This window comes from Sebastes umbrosus, chromosome 9 (assembly GCF_015220745.1).
Source record: "Sebastes umbrosus isolate fSebUmb1 chromosome 9, fSebUmb1.pri, whole genome shotgun sequence".
Taxonomy (NCBI): domain Eukaryota; kingdom Metazoa; phylum Chordata; class Actinopteri; order Perciformes; family Sebastidae; genus Sebastes; species Sebastes umbrosus.
In genome coordinates this window covers 33,907,250-33,920,700 of record NC_051277.1, presented here as the reverse complement: position 1 = coordinate 33,920,700, position 13,451 = coordinate 33,907,250, and positions in this window count along the sequence as shown.

Below are 13,451 nucleotides of genomic sequence, written 5' to 3'. Positions count from 1 at the left end.
TGCTTCACTTTGGTAACAGTAGCAATACCACAGTGGAAAAATACTGATTTACCAGTAAAAGTCCTACATTCAAAAGTTAACTCGCATAAATGTTTTACCAGCAAACATTACTCGAGTATTAAATAATACTAAATATCATTATTATTTCTGATGATGCTTTCACATGCAAGCTGCGTTGTAATAGTGGTTGTGGCTGGTTGAGGTGGACCCAACTGACCCTTTGCTAAACCACTTCCCCCTTGGTTACTGTTGCTAGGCCTGTCAAGAGTTCACACCCAGCATGTCAATATGCTGTTTTCAACTACGCCAGTGAGAGATATTCCAAAGGAAATAATAGCAAATGTCCGGCATAATCTTTCTCAAATATCGGAGAGAAGAAGGCAGAGAGGACTACAATATGCCAATATATCTGAGAGCTACAGTACATTCACAATATCATTAATTGGCAGAGTATTGTGAATGAAGAGGCCATTAAAATCTAGGGAAAGCCAGTCCTGCCAGCATCAGACACACCATGTCTCAACAACTCACATGATGGACAAATGTATAGGAAGGAGGGTAAGGCAATGTAGGCTTCATTGTTTCATTTTCAGCTAAGTTAACATTGAGTCGTGACTCCCTAAAGCTTCTGTTAGCTAATAAGAAACTAAATTATCCATTTTTTAGTTGTAAGCAGCCTAAAAGTGAACAACCTTCACCTGACGAATATACTGCTGTCTCTAGAGCCACACATGACAGCTAAAAACATGTCAGATCTTTGGTTATCACATGGGCAAAGCTCTCCCTGTCTCTCTCTCTCTCTCTCTCTCTCTCTCTTCCTCTCTCTCTCTCCTCTCTATATATCTCTCTCCCTCTCTCTCTCCTTCTCGCTCTCTCTCTCGCTCTCTCTCTCTCTCCTATCTCATATAAATGTGTCTGTCCCTCTCACTATCTTTGAACTGGACAACAGTAGTAGGCTCCCCTATCTCCACAACAAGCCCTATTAGCTGGGTGTAATTGGTTGTAGCCGTCTCGGGGCAGCAGCCTGTGACTCCGTCTATAGCTTTCACTTGTAATAATGGAGCTGCACGCTTTGCTTGACACAGCTTTTACCTCCTCTCGCTGTCTCTCTGTCTGTCCTTCCTCTGTGATGCACAAGGACAGGATTGGTTCAAGTGCGGGAACAGATTTCAGAGTGATGCAGATGAATAAAAACATCAAAGACGTGCCCATAAATATATAAAAATAAGATGAATGAGGATGAAATCCCGTGAGGGGGGGGACACACAGACAGAAGAGGAAAGAAGTTAGTAGTTATATTGTATAACATTAACAAAACCTAACTTCACCTAAAATGTTGCTATTGTCTTCTGTGAATCAGCTTCAGTAGGCTGATGTGGATTAACCCCGCGGTTGCCTGTTAAATATAGAATAATGCAGTCATCAGTGGAGGAGCCCCCGTTCACAGATGGTTCCACGTACCTTTGGAAGATCCATTTCCTTTCACTTCACTCTTGAATCTGTCATCATGCCCATGTTGTTTCCTGTTTGGAGGGGTTCGTATCTCACCCAAAATAATCAGTAGAGACTGACAACATGTTCAGTCCACATGAAGCTGTGGTACTGGTGTCTGCCAGCAACTAATTTAAGGTTTGTCGTGGCTGAGGCAATATGGTGATTTAAAGCTGAAGTAGACAAGATTGGAGCAAATATGATTTAAAAAAGTTATTTTTATAAAACGGTGGCTATATCCTGACATTAGTACATGAAACAGGTAATCTGAGAAACATCATGTTCCTCTGTGTCCACTGGTGTCCTCCGGTGCTCCTAACGGCATCTGCAAGATTTCACAGACCGGAGGAAAACAAGCAGTCAGAGCTGATCTGGAGTCTGCCGTCCATCTGCCGTCTCTGAGCAGCTGTCAATCACTCACAAACTCCAACGAAACGGTCAAACTATGCAGCGCTGATCGAATATGAAACAATATTCTGTTACGTTAATGAGTTGATTCTCGACTTATTCATGTAATTATTGGAGGAGGATTAAATCTCTCCTGGAGCTGCAATTTGAGACCAAACTTTTTCTACAGAAATTGTCATTATGAAAACCTCCATCATGGAAATTGAAGCATTGTGTCACTACACACCTGGTTTCTGCACATTTGAATGAAAAACAAACAAAAACAATGAATTCAACTAAATAATACACAGATGGTGAAACAAAGTAAAGACATGAAAACCTGAATGTGAAAAACAATAGAACAAGCAGAAGCAGAAAAAACTAGCCTGACAGAACTATACAAGACTTCAGAGACCGTCCTCGACACTCACTTTGAAAGACAATCAGCTTTTAACCCTTTGTGTATCTAAAGTTAGCCTTGAAGCACCCAACATCTGAACCTGCTTCTCCTTAAAGCACTGTTAACATGACTGTCTTCCTCTCCCGCACCTGTGTGTCCTCCCTCTGAGACACCCAGTCATGTTTTATTCAGCACACATGCAAAACCAGGATCAGTAAACACGAGGAAACCGTGAGTACGATCGGCACGCAGCTCCACTCTACAAGTGTGCCGTTAGCCTCGGTGGAATTACCTGAACGTCAGAGAGCACGCTGAATGTCTCGTTATGGCTGATGGAGACTAAACGTTTGGGGACTGCTGTAGGAAAATGAGGAGGATCCCACGGCTCGGAGGTCTTGTTCAGAAACCTTCAGTATTGTGTTCACTTCTTCCTTTCTTCATGGTGTAGTGAGAAGATGAGTCTCCTCTGTAGGTAAGCAAGTAGATATCCACAGACTGGTGTGTACTTTAGCTCAGTAATATACCAACACGTTCTCATCCCGACTTGTCACATACCCCTGCTTCGTCACGCCCTGCTTCGTCACGCCCTGCTTCGTCACGCCCTGCTTCGTCACGCCCTGTGGCGCCACTATAGAATTAGGCAGCAAAACCACTTTAGTTAGGTTTAGGAAAGAATGACTTGGTTGGGCTTAAAACGGATACGTTTTTACAGTGAAAATGAAACTGAACGTTGCGGACACGGGACACAAACAAACAGCTGATGTGTCTGTGTCTGCACGAGACACAAACAGCGGGATGAAAGCCTTGTATTTGTTGCTCACACTAAATACTCATACACACACCGGTGGCTCAGCCTTCAGGAGCAGTTTGGGGTTCTGTATCATGCTCAAGGACACTTCGACATGCAGACTGGAGGAGCCGGGGATCAAACCACTGACCTTCCAATTGGTGGGTTACCCGCTCTATCTCTGAGCCACAGCAGCAGGTATGTAGACAGGTAGGCAGGCTGGGTGTAGATATTCAGGACATGAACAAGCAAGTCTTTAACTCTAAATCCTCTAAGCTGAAATGACTGAACTTAATCATCACCTAGCAGCTTACTTAAGGTGCCATTAAGTACGTTTCCATCCTTCTCTTTTATGTGCATTTTCAAATGAAGAAGAAAAAGTACAAAAGAAAAAGTGAATTATTCCATAAAAGTTTTTAGCGTTTGGCTGAGGTGGAAAAGTTGTTGTATCGATAAAAGTGGAGACATATTTAGTAAGAAGTCATGATGTACGTGAAGACTTAACGTCCACTGAAGAGATTAAGCATGGTGGTAGACCAAAACATGAGATCTGTGTGGAGCAATGAACAAACTGTAACCTTCCTCACATTAATACATGAAACTAATATCATTTTCATATTCCCACCATGTTTTCCACATGCAATGGTTCTTCAATAGTTCCATGGCACCCAACTGGACAACTAGCACCAGCAGCTGTTTATTGTGATGCACCCAGCTCCTGATATTAGTAACAGTAGTGGATGGAAACACATTCATTGGCATTTGGGTTCAAATCTGTGCTCCATTCGGAGGGAAACTTGACTATTATCGGCTTAGCAGTGATAATGTGATACATAACAATACGATACTTCCTGTAAAATCTACGGAACAACCAGAAACCCCACAAACAATTATGATCCAATGTGTAAATTGGTTTAGGCCTAGTGTCGTACTGAACCGAACCACAAACTGAATACAAAACTATACTGATGACAATCAAAGGCAGCAGAACTTTACGGCAACATTAACAGTGATATGATTGATTAGTTTAGTCTGAAACTGAGTCAACTACATCGTCAGAGACAATGAATCTTTGCACTGAACTGAACAAAATCATTTCGAATCAGCGAAGTGATTCAAAAGAGCAGTCCTCTAGTTATCAGGTCCACATGTCAGTTGGTAGAGTTGCTCGGCCCTTCATTAACTATTACCAGTAGATATAGAGGATGGTAAACAGCTGGATCGGTTCACATTTCTAGAAGCTACATGAGGAAAACCAACGTGAATATTTCACTGCACCTAAAATGAGTGTAATATATGGGAGGGGAATTATGAGTATGAGTATGCAGAACTGTGAGTATCTGTCGGTGTATCTGTGTGTGTTGATACAGCTGCTACCAGAGAACAATGATTATCAGCGTCTGTGGGCTGAAGCCTGTTGACACTCATCTCCATTAGTAACAGCAGGAGCTATTATGGTGCACAGGCTAAACATCACGGCAGCTGTTGGGAAACACAAACTCTGTTCACTGACACCAGATACCATAATCACACCAGATACCATAATCACACCAGAGACCATAATCACACCACATACCACAATCACACCAGATACCATAATCACACCAGAGACCATAATCACACCACATACCACAATCACACCAGATACCATAATCACACAACATACCACAATCACACCAGATACCACAATCACACCAGATACCATAATCACACCATATACCATAATCACACCAGATACCATAATCACACCAGATACCATAATTACACCAGATACCATAATCACACCATATACCATAATCACACCAGATACCATAATCACACCAGAGACCATAATCACACCACATACCACAATCACACCAGATACCATAATCACACCAGAGACCATAATCACACCACATACCACAATCACACCAGATACCATAATCACACCAGAGACCATAATCACACCACATACCACAATCACACCAGATACCATAATCACACCACATACCACAATCACACCAGATACCACAATCACACCAGATACCACAATCACACCATATACCATAATCACACCAGATACCATAATCACACCATATACCATAATCACACCATATACCATAATCACACCAGATACCATAATCACACCATATACCATAATCACACCAGATACCACAATCACACCAGAGACCATAATCACACCAGATACCATAATAACACCAGATACCATAATCACACCAGATACCATAATCACACCAGATACCATAATCACACCAGATACCATAATAACACCACATACCATAATCACACCAGAGACCATAATCACACCACATACCATAATCACACCAGATACCATAATCACACCACATGGTGAGACATGGTGAGAAACGATGAGACAGGGAGACACAGTGAGACATGGTGAGACACAGTGAGACAAGGCGAGACACAGTGAGACATGGTGAGACACGGTGAGACAAAGTGAGCCACAGAGAGACATGGTGAAACATGGTGAGACACAGTGAGACACGGTGTGACATGGTGAGACACAGTGAAACACGGTGAGACACAGTAAGACACATTGAGACACAGTGTAACATGGTGAGACACAGTGAGACACGGTGAGACACAGTAAGACATAATGAGACACGGCGAGACACTGTGAGACATGGTGAGACATGGTGAGACACGGTGAGACATGGTGAGACACAGTGAGACACGGCGAGACACAGTGAGACACGGCGAGACACTGTGAGACACGGTGAGACATGGTGAGACACAGTGAGACATGGTGAGACACAGTGAGACATGGGGAGACACAGTGAGACATGGTGAGACACGGTGAGACATGGTGAGACATGGTGAAACACAGTAAGACACAGTGAGACACAGTGTAACATGGTGAAACATGGTGAGACACGGCAAGACACAGTAAGACACAGTGAGAAATAGTGAGACACGGCGAGACACGCGGTTACAGCCCGGACACACCAGGAACGTCAGTAGCGCGTGGCGTGGCGGCTGCGTGGCGTGGCGGCTGCGTGGTGGCTGCGTGGTGTGGCGGCTGCGTGGTGGCTGCGTGGCGTGGCGGCTGCGTGGCGGCTGCATGATACATGCGTCAGGTGTTCACCCCAGTTGCATTTCAGCTGCATGTCTGCTGTGTTTCTGCAGCTGCTGCTGTCAGCTCTTTCTTTCTACATAGAGTTTGCCTTTTAATGGCCTTTTAATTTTATTATAAATATAATTATATCTATTTTAGACAGAGAAAGGTTAAGAAACGTGTGGTAATTTGTAAATAATAGTAATAATCCACAATTAAAACTCTGCACTATATTTATTCATGAAGCTCTCCAAGTCACTGCATGTTCTAGAACACTGTCCGGCACATATTTCAGAATAAATGCCTCGTGTTAACAAATGAAGGAATTCTGTCCACAGAAAAAACGATTGAGGGCTTTTATTTTGAAATGAAAGCAGGAAGTGTTGATTTAAAAAAAAGTCATTATTTCTTTTCATCTCCATAACATATTCTACAGATAGACATGTAAACTGTCGTAATGTAGCTGGTATGATGTTAATATACAGTCAATAGATCATCTTCACTGTCTGTTGCTGTGAGCGTGCGGCACGCGTCAAAAATAGGCGAGACCTCTATACTCTAGAAGAGACGCAGCTGCCACACTCCAGAGATCCTGGTGTGTCCGGGCTGGGAGACACGGTGAGACACATTTGTTTTGTTTTGTTTTGTTTCAATTTACAACATGAATCACGTATTTAAAACTGTTTAACTCTGGAGAAAATATGTTTCTCTCTAAATCTATTTGAGAATGCAGGTTAGTTGTATCGGAACGTAATGGGTTACCCTATAACATTACACAGTATATACATATAGTTACAATATGATTAATAAACTAAGATAGATCACTACATTTATGTGAATACTGTGACAGAGAAATGAGTTAATAGGTTACAGAAACATGTTAGTGACATCAGGAATTACATGAAATCATTCAAGATCTGTGTCAAAAAGTGAGGATATGTTAAATATGTCACTGTAAAGTCACTAAACCCTACCAGATGTGGTCTAAGTGCTGATATCACCATTTGGTGTCCCTTGTTGCTGTTTGGGAGTGTAGTTTTCTAGTTCTGTTTTCTGTCTCACCCCCACACCATCTTCAGTCCACACACAGCCAGTAGCAGTCAACTATAACAACCGACATTTTTCTGTCGCTGCGTTCATGCGGGCATCATTCTGGCACAGCGAGACTATCTGTGTTCCTGCCCTCAGAGCTCTGATTGGTCAGCTGTTGATGAGCACAGCTCGACTTTTAGAAATCACTGAAAAACAATCTGAGATGGTGAAGCATGTTCGTACTTGTATCCCCCCCCCCCAACCTCCCAGCATGCTGTGTGCCTCTTACGTACTTTATTTACCTACTGCAGCCTTTTTAATCTTGTTTCTGTAAATACTTCTTTTCCACACCACGGATGGACGGATGCTTTCCACATAATGGGAAGTCCATTATTGAGACCATGCAGTCCTGCTGTGTGCTAACCTACAGTATCTTCTGCTATCTTTACAACACACTAATATCACAATCTATAACAGATTTCACACTTTATTATTTCTTTTGCAGCAGGAAATTGAATTTGAGCTGAAATATCAACTGGATTGACTTTAAAAAGAGAATCCGTGTCACTACGGCTGCTTTCCAGGGAGAACAGATGATGTGATGTGAAACAATATGTTAAGCTGTGATAGGCTCATGATACGAGTATTTGACATGGACGGAACACAAACAGCTCATTATTTTTAATAGGCCCCACCTATTCAGTGTGTTAGCACTGCTACATGTCAGCTACCATGTGTGCCGCCAATAGGCAGTTTTCACAGCAGACATGCTACAACAGGTCTATTTAATAACACTAATGATCAGCTCTAATGACCTGTGGCCTCATTTAGAACCACTGCATACGTACAAAAAAGGGTCTGAAATGTGCGTACGTATCTAAGCATAAATTGGGATTTATAAAAAAAAACTTGACGAGGAAACGTGCGTACATGTCGGGAAACTCTAGCTGACCCATTCTTACCCACATTATGGAGACACATGGTGAGGTGGTGAATGGAAGCCAGCTTGTAAAAAATAAATGTCATTATACGTATAATGAGAGGAATCAGGAATCCATAGACTGTAAATAAAATATGGACGTATAGTCTCCGTAACGTCACCCATTGGTTTATGAAGAGCTGTTGTATAATGAGAGGCATCATTATACTTATAATGATGCCTCTCACACATTTAGTTTTACTTCATACTTATAGATCCACTTTATCATAAACATTGAGACCAGCAGAGTTGTTTGTGCTAATGAGCCATAACTATTCCGTAAGTGTCTTTAAATAGTCAAAGATATAATAACTCAAAATCAATAACTCAAATCTCAAATCAAATTCCACCCAATATATCATCAGCGCTGTCCGTAGGCTGTAAATAAAATATGGACGTATAGTCTCCGTAACGTCACCCATTGGTTTATGGAGAGCTGTTGTGAAGCTGAAAGTGGGCGGCTCCAGCCGTCGCCGTCTTAGCAGTGATGTCAAAGCCACTGCTAATCCAAAAATGTGCAAAGAGGTGGATCTTCGTGGAGCTGAGGCAGGCCGGGCGACACAGCAGAGCAGACGGGTAGCAGCTAGCGACCTGTCAGGGCACCCACCTGTCACTCAAAGATCCCACGCCCTCATTTTGCATAACTTTAAGCCTTAATATAATTTAAATGGGTGAGTTATATATAAAGGGCTACACAGTGATGCAGTGGTTAGCGCTTGCGCCTCACAGCAGGTTTGAATCCAGCTTGGGGTCCTTCTGTGTGGAGTTAGCATGTTCTCCCCGTGTTAGCGTGGGTTTTCTCCGGCAGTTCAAAGACATGCAGGTTAGGTTCACTGTTCATTGTTGACTCTAAATGTCCCGTAGGTGTGAATGTGAGTGTGAATGGTTGTCTGTCTCTATGTGTCAGCCCTGTGATAGTCTGGAGACCTGTCCAAGGTGTAATCCGCCTTCACCCAATGTCAGCTGGGATCTCCTCCAGCCTCTCCGCGACCCCAAACGGGATAAGTGGTTGCAGATGATGATAATGATGGAGTTATATAAAAAGTCACCCCCGCACAGTTGTCATGAACGGGGAAATTAGCTATAACCAGAGCGCAGAGGAGAGGGCCGGACTACCGCCACTCGTGGTCAGTTTGGAGCCGTCCGCAGCTGAGGAAATAATCATCAGTGGAAGAAATTCAAGATTACATCAAATTGCATTAAAGAATGTCAGAGCAGAGCATCAACAGCTTTAAGAATATCTTCTAATATTGTGCAGATATCATCAAGTACGATTTTAGTATCATATACTTTTTGTGTGTAAAACGCTGCTGTGAACAAACTTTCAGTTTGTTTTGCAGCCACTAGGTGGTGCTGATTCTTTTTGGTATAATACAGGCCTTATTGCTTGTCCTTTGAACCCTGTAGGTGGCCATCTTTGTTTTCCTTGCACTCCTGGGTGGAAAGCACATTGTGGAACTGTGTAGACATCCATCTTCCTTTGGAATCACTTATAGAAGCATTGTCTGTAAGTACAGATTTAATAAGACGCCTATATTTGTCTAGGTTAGGTCATGTTTTTATGTGTTATGCACTGGTCATTGTTCACCATGTAACCTGTCCTGTTGATGGCTTTCAGCTAGCTGTAGCTATCGGTACAGATGTCGCTCCTTTCATCCGACGTGAATGCTGCAGCGGTAAAGTTGCCCCACAGTGGCAGAAAGGGAGGGGGGACTTTTATTTTACCCAGCTGATGTTTGTTTTCTTGGTCTTCCTCTCGGTAGTTGCCGTGATTCACCGTAAAGATCCACTGATCAACAGGCTCATTTCTATGCAGAAACATTCATGAGGTGCTTTGCGTTGGCCATTTATGGTTGAATGTGGGCATGTAGAGGGCGGGATAGGAGGCTGATCCATATGCAGACAATTCCAAGTTGATCTGTGATTTATAAAAGGAAATTACGCACTAGCAGGTGTACGCACGATTTTATAAATCAGAATGTTTTTTTATGTACAATTCTTCATTTGTACGTATGCAAACATTTAGTGTGGATTCCACGCAGTTTTATAGGTATTGAGCAAGTTGACTCACTGACATGACTTACTGGGACATTCAAATTGATCTTATCAGTTACAGTGCACTGCTGCTTTAACCATTATTACAATTAAAAATGTCTGCCGGCAAAAAGACTCATAACCTTTGACAACTCCTGGAACAAAATCCTGAAAGCCATTGCTGTGTCCTCAGAATTGCGGTTTAAAGTGTGACATTTTTGGATTAAGAAAGGATTTCTTAAAGGTAGTAAATATGACATCCAGAACATTAATATATCATCAACAACTAAAGATATAGAGGAGTAATGTCTACCTGAGTCTATGATATCAGCATTAATATATCATCATCAACTATTGTCTATGTAAAGATATAGAGGAGTAATGTCTACCTGAGTCTATGATATCAGCATTAATATATCATCAACAACTAAAGATATAGAGGAGTAATGTCTACCTGAGTCTATGATATCAGCATTAATATATATCAACTATTGTCTATATAAAGATATTTATAACACATTATATTGTGCTCCACTGGCTAGCTCACGGCTGCCACTCTGCACTGTTCTCATACAGCTGGTAACGCCGTCCCGACCGACATGGCCGTCATGGAAGCGTAGCGCCCACCCTCCCCGGTCCCCCCCCCCCCCCCCCGAGGTTAACACTGTTAGCTCTGTTGTTTGCACCGTTACTTGTGAGCCGCTGGCTTGGCCGTCGCCATGTTGAGAGCCGATGAGAGGCAACAGAAATGTAACCCAATCCCATATTTAGCACCGTTAATGGCACAATGAACAAGAGGGATGATTACAGCAAGCAAAAAACGTTTCAATGTTCACATGGGCACATATCTGTTTTAAGACAGACTTTTCAAAAACTGTGGACTGATCCCTGAAGGTCACAGAGTTCAATATAAAGACAGATTTCCATAACTCAAATTATTTTATTAATTTATGAAAGAAGGTAGGGCAGCTTATATGTAGCCTGACAGGCAAAATCCGGGGCTATATAGCTTAACTGTGTGACAATTGAACATTTTGATCCAATCAGATTGTCTCCCATCTGGAAGAGGAGGTTGTTTCTGTGTCCTTTAGTGAATGAATCAAAGTGAGGATATGATGCCCTTTTAAGGTGAAATCCAGTTTATTGGTGGTTTTGCTGTGGCCCAGGTGAACATGCTCAATCAGGTCCAACCTAATTGTGTTTTACAGCCCAGTAAGTTCCAGCTTGGCAGAACCCTTTCTAAAGGGCAGCTAAGGTAGTCACATGTTAAGTGACACAAGAAAAGCCCCATGATGTGTAATCATAAGGCCGTCGAAGTAGATGGAAGACAGTAAATAAAACAAAGAAACGTGACAAATGGCTCCTTTATGTGATAATGTACAGCGAGTCGGTCATTGTTGTGAAATAAACCCAGACAAAAGGGGTTAATTTACAACAATGACCCGCTCGCTGTACATTATCCCGCTTATTACATGGCTACTTACTGAAGAAATTAATAATTTGACACAACAATGGTCCTCCAGAGTCCGGCATCAGAGCTGCGCCCATAGCAACGTAGCATGCTGCGATTGACCAATCAGAATGGAGTATTCAGCAAAGCCGTGTTCTGATAAAGTTCTGATAAAGTTCTGATAAAGTTCTGATAAGAAAAAATCAGACTTTTAAAACCACCTGCAGACGTTAATCAACAGCAAAGGATCTGCTGCGTGGCGTGCCGAGTCCCCTGAAGGACTACGACATGACGTGCCGTCTGAAAAGCTTCCAAGACAAAGATGACAAGAGTCACAGCAGAGAGACGGAGACATCAGCTGAGACAGACATGTCCCATCTAAATGTCAGCTTGTACAGCAGAAGTGCTCTAATGGAAGCACTTTGTTTGGTGTTTGTTTCGGGGAGCTACAGAGTGCAGTCAGTGGAGCACATGACTCGCATTATACACACAAACACACTCATGTATTAATGAGAAGATGACAGCAGAGTCACACTGGCCTCCTGTGCTGCTCTGCATCTGTTCACATTGAAGTGCTGAGTGTAAGGGACTGTGGCATGAGTGTGTGTGCGTGTGTGTGTGTGTGTGTGTGTGTGTGTGTGATGTGACGAAAGCAAACAGCACAGTACTATTACATAACAAGAAGTTAACTATTCATAAGCACACTCCAGACACCAGACCTACATACTGAGATGTAAATGTTTTCACATTTATTTCACATCAGTCAACTGTCTCACTCCACTTATCTTCTCTATTTATTTTCCTCATAATTTATATACGGGGCCAACGGCATTACCACGGTTTAACACTCGGCTGCCTTTAGTCTTTACATTCTAAGCATGTTTAAATCAATAATTACGGTGTAGCTGCGAGGTCCAACCACATGCACAGATTTAGTCCTGCTAGAAAATGTAGGAGTGGGAGGATGAGAGAGAGTCTTCAGTCTGTCTCTGGGTTATTGTTTTAGTGCTGCTGATGCAGGACCAGTAGAGGTCCACCTGCTGGGCTACTGCCACATTCATCAAGTCAAGAAATTATTTTTTTAAATGTGACTGCCATTTGCTGTGGTGCAAATGCAGGCAGTTTATGTTATTTTCATGGCTGTAGAGAGCTGATATACTTGCTTTAAAGTCACTATGAGGAACTTTGAACTGGTAATGCAACAGTCTCAGTCAGAGGGGTAGCCTGCTTCCAACTGAGTAAGATGAGTCTTCTGGCTAAAAGAGTGACATAAGCGATGCAATTTGACTGTGCCCTAGAAGATGATCGTCCACACATTGGATACCAAAGTGTAAGAAGATTTGGCTCTATTGGTCTATCAAGTATTTTGGATAGAGCATCAAAAATGGAGGACCATTAACTTGAGAGTCTTGGGCAAAACCAGAATGTATGAGCTGGTGTTGCAATAATCTTCAGCAAGTGGATACATCTTTAAGATTCTGACTTTAGACAATAAAGTCTGTGTGCCACCTTGAATTGTATCATGGTTGTGTGTTCCCTCAATGATGTCACTGGCAAAACAAGGTTTGTCATCATTAAAGGCCATCTCAATACAGTGAGATATCGGGATGAGATTCTGCAGCCAGTGGCGATCCCATATCTCCACAATCTGGGACCTAACTACATCCTCCAAGATGACAACGCTCGCCCCCACAGAGCCAGGGTTATCACAGACTACCTCCACAATGTGGGAGTAGAGAGAATGGAACGGCCTGCCAAGAGTCCACACCTCAACCCAATTCAACACTTGTAGGATCAGCTTGGGCGTGCTGTAAG